The sequence below is a fragment of the Primulina eburnea genome, chromosome 6, assembly GCF_022965805.1.
Source record: "Primulina eburnea isolate SZY01 chromosome 6, ASM2296580v1, whole genome shotgun sequence".
In the NCBI taxonomy this organism is placed as follows: Eukaryota; Viridiplantae; Streptophyta; class Magnoliopsida; order Lamiales; family Gesneriaceae; genus Primulina; species Primulina eburnea.
This window is the reverse complement of record NC_133106.1, coordinates 5,152,939-5,161,481: the sequence shown is the minus strand read 5'-3', so window position 1 is coordinate 5,161,481 and position 8,543 is coordinate 5,152,939. Positions and strand designations below refer to the sequence as shown.

The 8,543-nt window shown below is 38.1% G+C and overlaps 1 long non-coding RNA gene across 1 annotated transcript; it reads right to left on the bottom strand.

Annotated features, from left to right (window-relative positions):
- Positions 1-2,790: 2,790 nt before the first annotated feature.
- Positions 2,791-5,705, bottom strand: LOC140833326 (uncharacterized). Its single transcript, XR_012118410.1, has 4 exons — positions 5,525-5,705; positions 4,401-5,447; positions 3,539-4,053; positions 2,791-3,294 (listed from the first exon to the last, which is right to left on the bottom strand). It is a non-coding gene; the product is annotated as an uncharacterized lncRNA (long non-coding RNA).
- Between the last annotated feature and the right edge of the window lie 2,838 nt (positions 5,706-8,543).

Sequence of the window (8,543 nt, the reverse complement as noted above, 5' to 3'; positions counted from 1 at the left end):
TGGATTATTTAATTAAATGATTTTTGTTTGACCAAGAATTTAAAATCTATCATTTTCAATTTGCAACATTTGTTTAGTAGTTGTATTTCTTCTATGTTTGAAGGTCATTTTGCAAAAAAAAAAATGAAAAAATGTCATAAATAAATAAAAAAATATTTGATCAAAATCATTTTTCAAACTATCCGAATGTAAAAAAAAAATTACGTTAAAGCAGAATGATGGAGCTTAGGCAATTCTAATCATTTAAAAAATCAAATATAAGCTCACAAAAATTTTTATGAGATTGTCTCACATGTCAATTTTGTGAAATATATCTATTATCCAATCGATTCATACTAAATATGAATAAGGTCGATCTATCTCAAAAATATAAATTAATAAAATGAGTAGGTCTCATTTAAAACGGTCTCACGAATCTTTATCTGTGAGACGGGTCAACCCTACTGATATTCACAATAAAAAAGAATACTCTTAGTATAAAAAGTAATATTTTTTCATGGATGACCCAATAAGATATCTATCTCATAAAATACGACATGTGAGACCGTCTAACACAAGTTTTTGTCAAGTAAAATTGTTTCATATAAGACTTACTATGTTTATATTTCAGCATGACATTCGAAAACACTACATGTGGTTCTCGAAATAAGAATTATTGCTTTTTTTAATGAAATACTTGCTCTCGCTGTATAAATAATAAAAATGTCAAGAAAATTATTCGCAAAAAATAAATTTAAAGAAAAATATATACCAACCGTTATTAGAAAAGAAAACAGTACAGTTGTTCGTTATTAAAACTTGGGTGAATTTAAAGTTCTTTTTCAATTAATTTAGATTACATTTAAAAATAAGTTGTTAGGATGCTTTATTCTTCAAGGTACAGTTTGGTACATATGATATGATAAGTAAGGGATATATATTATAATGATAAATCAAGGAGAAATATAATGATAAGATAATATGTTGAATGTTTGGTATGATTTTAACAAGAATGATTAAATTTATATATTGAATTGTAATGACAAAATTAACACTATCACAAAAACTTATATTTCATTGTTATCAAGATCTTGTAATTACATATCTCAATTCTTAAATTATTCTATAATATATATATATATATATATATATATATATATATATACACACACACATGTATGTATATATATATATATATATATATATATATATATATTTTTGTGTGTGTATATATGTATCTATACATTTGTGTATATGACATACAAATAAATATTTAACATTAATTTAAATCCATTTAAATTGAGGATAATTAAGTCATCTGTAATGTATTTTATCATTACATTAAAATTATCACATCTCTTACAAAAGATGTCTTATCCTTCTCAAAATTTATTTATCAAGGGCCCATGATATTATCATGAACTTTTTAAAAAGGTACCGAACATGGGATAATGGAGATTATTTATCAATCACACTCTTATCCGATGTACCAAACAGTGCCAAAAAATATAAAGACGGTGTCAATTTATTTTTTAGGATTATACAAAATTTATTTAAAATCATCTCAATACTCATTATTTTAAATCTCGATTTGAGTTGAAATTCTAAAAAAAACTAAATTAAAACGCAAATTCAATTATTAAATTGGAACCTTTTTTGTCAGTTTTGTGTGTTTGTGTGAGTTCTACGTTCAATTTAACTACTTGGTCCACTTTATCTATAAAAGTTTAAACTCGCTAAACACTCCTAGAAATTTATAAACAGAGGACCACCTCCACTGTCGAAAGTACAATATCTCATTTTTTTATCCCCTCCAACTTTTAGAGAATATATGTGAATTATTTATCGACTTGAGCATCGGAGTGTCTACGTCGATAGCCATCTGTGTCTATGACATTTTTAGGTGAAAACCCATGAATTTTTTTGTTTACCGATCTATGGTGACGTGAACCCGTTTACGAGCCACATGTGGGCCGTTTATGAGCCAGTCTTACTTGGACTTGTTTCCGAGACCGTTTACGAGCCTGTCAGATATCCCTAGGGGTGTGCAATCGGTCTATTCGGTTCGGTCACTGAATAGACCTATAACCGATTTAAGCGATTTAATTTTCGACTAACTGAACCGATCAAAATATTAGTAGAAACCAAATTAATCGAACCGCTTTTCAAATCGGTTATTTCGGTTACCGACCGAAATAACCGATATTTTTTTAAAGGCAAAAACTTGTGTGAGACGGTCTTACGGGTCGTATTTGTGAGACGGATCTCTTATTTGGGTCATCCATGAAAAAGTATCATTTTTAATGCTAAGAGTACTATTTTTTATTGTGAATATGGGTAGGGTTGACCCGTCTCACAGATTATGATCCGTGAGACGGTCTCACATGAGACTCACCCTTTTTTAAAATATGCAAATTTTAACACATAAAAAAAGAAAAGAAAAGAAAACAATGGAGAGCTTATAAACAACTATAAACATTGAACAAAAAATATCAATAACAAATAAAAATATTTGAAGATAAAATCATTGGATCAATGAGCTTCCTTCTAATGCATGAAAAGTTGAGTTTCTTTCTAATATATTTTTAATGCCCATATACTATAAATTAATATATATACTAATTCGGTTCATTCGGTTTAACCGAATTTTTCAAATTAAAACCGAAACCGAACCGAATTAATTGAATTAACCGATTTTTTTAAAATTTCAAAACCGAACTTCCGAATTAACCGAACAGATTTTTCTAAATAATTCGGTTTGGTCGGTTAATTCGGTTTAACCGAAATTTTGCACATCCCTAGATATCCCTACTCTGGTGTACGTAATTCGAGCAATTACATTTTTGCTACATCAGCTTGGATCGTCAGTGTGAAAATGTCATCTAGTCATTGAGAATGCAGATGGAATCACACACAGTTCATCACACCAGTAATGGTCGTGGGCGTTCATATCCCTCTTCCCACCATTAACAGGAGTTTCTTATCAAAACTAAGGCTCTGAAAGTGTTGATGGAAGAGACGGCCTATCGTGCATCAACCGAGTAGTAGCTCACTATCTTGCATCACAACAATATGGCAACAATAATAATTGCACACACGGTAGCAAGCAGTCTTTTGATCACATTGAGAAGGCTCCACGAGAAAGATAAGTGATCGAGACTAATGACGTTCCACTCACCGCCACTCCTCATCGAGAGCTTCATACTGTGTGAGAAAATGAGACATCTCTGGAAATTTTATGGGCTCGACGTAGTCCTTTCACCACTGTCATCTTGCCCAAAGTACTACCCGCAAGAGTGAAGATAGGGAACATGCCTGAGTACAATAGGACAATTGATCCATGAGATCATCTCAATAGATTTTAAGGGAAGGCCGAATTGTATGATATCAGTGATGTCGTTTATTGTAAGATATTCATGACTACCATGTCTTTGTTCAACAAGCTACATCCCAAAACTATTTGAAGTTTGTAGCAAATCACTAAGTATTTCATTCCGAAAATTTGCAAATACATCATGATACATCTTCACCATAATTCAGAAAGAAGGAGAAGGCGTACGGGAATATGTGCAGCAGTTCACGAGGTCTCGCATGTCAACAATGACTTGTCAGCCCGAATAATGTAGCAAAACCTTCACTATAAAATATTTAAGGAGTCAATAGCAGGAAAACCCTCGAGAACTCTAGAAGAATTACTTGAAATGACTGATACATGCATATAGGAATCCGTTTGGTCATGTGTTTCAAGAAAAGGAAAATTAGAAGAAGAAAAAACAAGGGAAAGAAAGAATAAAAGAATCAGACAGCTCCGAGTCCCTATATCAAGTAAATTTCTCTCAATGCAAGTTGACATACATACTAGTGATTGAAAAACAACATGGCTTACTACGAACCCCCTGCCTAATGAAAGAAAACCCTAAACGACAAAAATCGGAGAAATGATATTACCTCCACAAAGATAGATGACACACTACAGAAGATAGTTTTCAGCTTACAAGCTGAAATAGAATAACTAATAAAGTGATCATATTTCAGGAACTTTGTTGATAAATCTCACATCCAAAGAGAGACTGGCTAGAATTTTCCCATTTCAGGCATTATTGTAAGGATAACTAGGGGGCCCTAGTGGGGACACGAGAAACGCGGGTAAATTTCTTCTGCAAGTTGTTGGGAGATAACATTTGAAAGGGCTATTGATCATAAATGTATATGAATTAATATATTGTGCATCAGAAGTTAGTGTTGTGCTCTTGTTTTGTCAACACGAGGACACAACATGCAGCAGAAATTTATTATTTATCACACACGTAAACTTTTAATGAATAAACACCAGTTTTAAATCATGCACAAGTACTTATTGCACAGTACTTGTGCAACACCTCATGGCTAAAATTCATAAGAAAAGGATGTAAATTGTTTACACAAAATAATACTAGTTAAAGTAACAAAACCAAATTACTTGACACTCCAAGGAATTACAATGCATCAAAATAAATGAAACTAAAATACAAGATGCATAAACCAAAGTTGCTTAAAAACAATAGAAGAACACTCTTCGATCAACACTATGCGTCAATGTTGTTCTGCACGTGTCTTCAACACCAATCAGTAACACGAGATAAACGTGAGTCGATCACTCCAATTCTTCATCACGAAATTGTTTTCGACTTTGAACATAGTGTACGTTCAAAGCAAAACTCCAGCATCTGCGTAAAGATCCTCTCCAAGTCATCTGATCCCCCATTCCTCTCTCAATATTCCAAATATATATATCTTCATATCTTCACCTAATTATCTTTCCATAAGAACAAGATCCTATAAACATGGAAACAATAGTTTATTAGGAATAAGATTTTATTCAAATCTACCAAAAACAAATAACATAGGATAAATGTCAAAATTAGATTAGGCGAAACAAGTCTAGGAATGCAAAACACTTATATTTAAAATTAAATAAAATACAAAGATTAATTAGGAGTATTCTCCTTGTTGCATTTCTGGACACAACATTTCTTAAACGACACAATTGATCATCTTCGCATTTACTGTAGCTCCCCCTGAGCAAAAAATATCTCCCCCTGAATAAAAATATATCTACCCCTAAATTAAACAAGTTAGTACATTTTATGAGATGTGTTTTGTTGACAGTGTTGTCAACACAAGTACAAAACACATAGGAGCAAAAGAGAGTTTTATATCATCTTATACCCAATTAAAGCTACAAGACCAAACAATCAAAAAAAAATCAGAATCAAGCTTGTTCGTCAATCTCCTCAGTAGGGTTCGTCAGTCTCCTCAGATTCTTCTGCAGCCTCAGCGCCGGTTGTTGTTATTTTTGGTGCCACCCTTTTGGGTTCAGAATGGACTGCAACTTCGAGGAGCAATCTATATTCAGCTATCTGATCTTCATATTGTGCGATCAGCTCCTTAGCATTTTGAATTTGCTTCAATACAAAGTCAATTTGTGCCTGCAAAACAGAAGAAGACACAAGAAGGTAACCCAGCATCAGCGGCAACACCAGTTTCAGGCAAAAGAAGGTCTAACTTTCGATTTCCTTTGAGCCGATTTGGTTCATTTACACCCCTAGACGTGAGGTGGTGAAGCCTGAGGAAGACCTCTGAATTGGCAAAAACTTTGATAACCCTCCCACATTACAAGGTGTGAAGACACACTGTCAATGATATTTCCTAAATATGAGCTCCACAACTTCAAGAAAAAGGCGGATAAAGCTGATCAAAAAGAAAAAGTTCTTCCCTTAGGATGTAAGTTGGACAAGAATATTATTAACTTTTATTTTTTTGTTTATATTTTTATCAAATTTTTTGATGTAGTAAGAAACATTTTGAATGTCAATAATTGTAGTTTGTTTTCCAAATTGTCACCTTATTTTATTTGCGAACTCCCCTCCACAATTTTGAACTAAAATGTTATAGACCCGTGAAGTTGGTAAAAGTTGTTCATGCATAAGAAGCCAAAACAACCACGTAGGAAAGTTAAATCGCGGACTCTGTAAGAGATAATAATAATAATAATAATAATAATAATAATAATAATAATAATAATAATAATAAAAAAAATTAAGTTATGAGATACTCATCACCCCATAGTGTGGGTTTAAAACTTCTCTTGAAACAAAATCTTGGGAACCTGATACACTCCCAAGTATTGCGTATTAAGCTTGTTATTGTTCATAAACCAATGATAAGCCGCAATCACGCAAAAATTCATAATGACGATAAAAAAAAGCATAGCAAAAAGTCATATCGACTATAATAATTTCAGCAAGTCATTGCATAAGTCATAGTGTCTGCAAAATCTATAAATAGAAGGACACACACATTATCCAAGATACACTATCTCATTTTTGTATTTGAGATCTCCAACTTTCAAAGAATATTAGTGAACTTTCTATCGATTTGAGCGTCAGTGTCTACGTTAGGTAACCTCCGACACCTAAAAAGTTTGTTCTTGACATATGTGACAACTGACGAAGTTTGTTGTTTACCGATATATGGCTGCCTGCACTCATTTACGATCCACTCATTTACAACTACGAGTCTAACAGATCTTCCTACTTCGATATACGTAATTTGAGCAATTACATTTCTTGACAATAACATATTATGCATACTTATGTAACACCGATAAAATGATATTAATTATTGAATGTGAAAGAAATATGATACTCACGGGAAATCTAGGGTCCGATCCCAACGAGCGTCACTAGTTCAGACGTGGGCTTTAAGATGACCCTGAGCCTGAAATCAAGAAAAAGACCGTTAAGAGGGGGCCAGGAGGGTGTCCTGGCGTAGCCCCTCCGACGCTCAAGTCAGTGACTGAGGATATATGGGGGGAGCAGCTAAGGGTGCTGCTGAGAACAATATATTGAATGAATGAATTAACACTCAAACCTGGTATTTATAGGAGAATACCTGGGCCCTCGATGGGCTAGTCTTCCATTTGGGCTAGAGATGGGCCAAGCGTAGATACCTGGCCTCTTGATGGGCTTGTCTTCTATTTGAGTCCTGGCCTCCAAGATGTAATCCGGGCCCCCAAGATTTAATCCGGGCCTAGGGGCCCACGGGATATCACAAGTCTCCCCCTCCCGAGTCGAACTGAATCGTAGGTTCAAAGTTCGATTAATTGTGTTGTCCTCGGTTTACAAGACGCGGATTTTGCAATATTCCTCTGCAATCCATTCACCAGCTCTTCCCGTCTACGCCCTGTCAACGCCCCATCTGCGCGTTAACCCTAATATCGCCTCCTCGCCTCGCCCTTCCCTTCGCCCATCACGCAAGCTCACCCCAACGCGCACCGCCCCTCCGCCAGCTCGCCCTAATACGCACGCCACGCTCGCCCGGCGCCCTTGTCACGGTCGCCCGAGTTTCGCCCAGCTCCCCTTCCACGCTCACCTCGCCCGAGGCTCGCCCAGCTCTCCTATCACGCTCGCCCGAGGCTCGCCAAGCGTTCCACAGCGCCCCTGCCACGCTCGCCCGATGCCCACCTCGCCCAGTCTCGCCCAGTCTCTTCCCGTCTACGCCCGTTCCCAGTCTCGCCCGATCTCGCCCAGTCTCTTCCCGTCTATGCCCACCCCGCCCCGTCCTCGTCCAGTCTCTTCCCGTCTACGCCCCTTCCCAGTCTCGCCCGATCTCGCCCAGTCTCTTCCCGTCTATGCCCACCTCGCCCTGTCCTCGCCCAGTCTCGCCCAGTCCCTTCCCTTCGCCCATCAAGCAAGCTCTTCCCGTCTACGCCCCTGCCACGCTCGCCCGATGCCCACCTCGCCCCGCGTTCCCCAGCGCTCCTGCCCACCTCGCCCAGTCTCGCCCCAACGCTGCTCCAGGCTCGCCCAGCCGTGCCACGCTCGCCCCTCGCCTGCTCGCCCACGCCGATGCTCGCCCCTCACCGGAGCGTCCACCTCGCCCAGTCTCGCCCCAGCGCTGCTCCAGGCTCGCCCAATGCCAGCTCGTCCAGCCGTGCCACGCTCGCCCCTCGCCCACGCCGATGCTCGCCCCTCGCCCGAGCGCCCAAGTCCTCGCCCAGTACGTTGAGAATTTTGATATATTCCTTTGGGAAGGGTTGTGTGATTTCTGAAAAAAATTTATGGGGGGCGTTGCCCCCACACCCCCACGTCGATCCCCGTAAACTCTGCTCCCCCGATCAGGTCGATCCCCGTCCGCTCTCTGCTAGGCGATGCTTTAGCAGGAAAATTCAAACTTTCACCTCATCATATCATAACTCCTCTGTTAAGCCGGGCCTTAGCAGGAAAATAAAATCAACACCTCCACCCTCTAACTCCTCTGCTAGACGATGCCTTAGCAGGAAAATAAAATCAACACCTCCACCTTCTAACTCCTCTGCTAAGCCGGGCCTTAGCAGGAAAATAAAATCAACACCTCCACCCTCTAACTCCTCTGCTAAGCCGGGTCTTAGCAGGAAACTAAGAACTCTACATCTCCATCCTCTAACTCCTCTGCTAGGTGACACCTTAGCAGGAAAAATAAATTTAATTTTCCTCACCCACTCTGCTCCTCTGCTAGGCGATGTCTTAGCAGGAAAATAACAT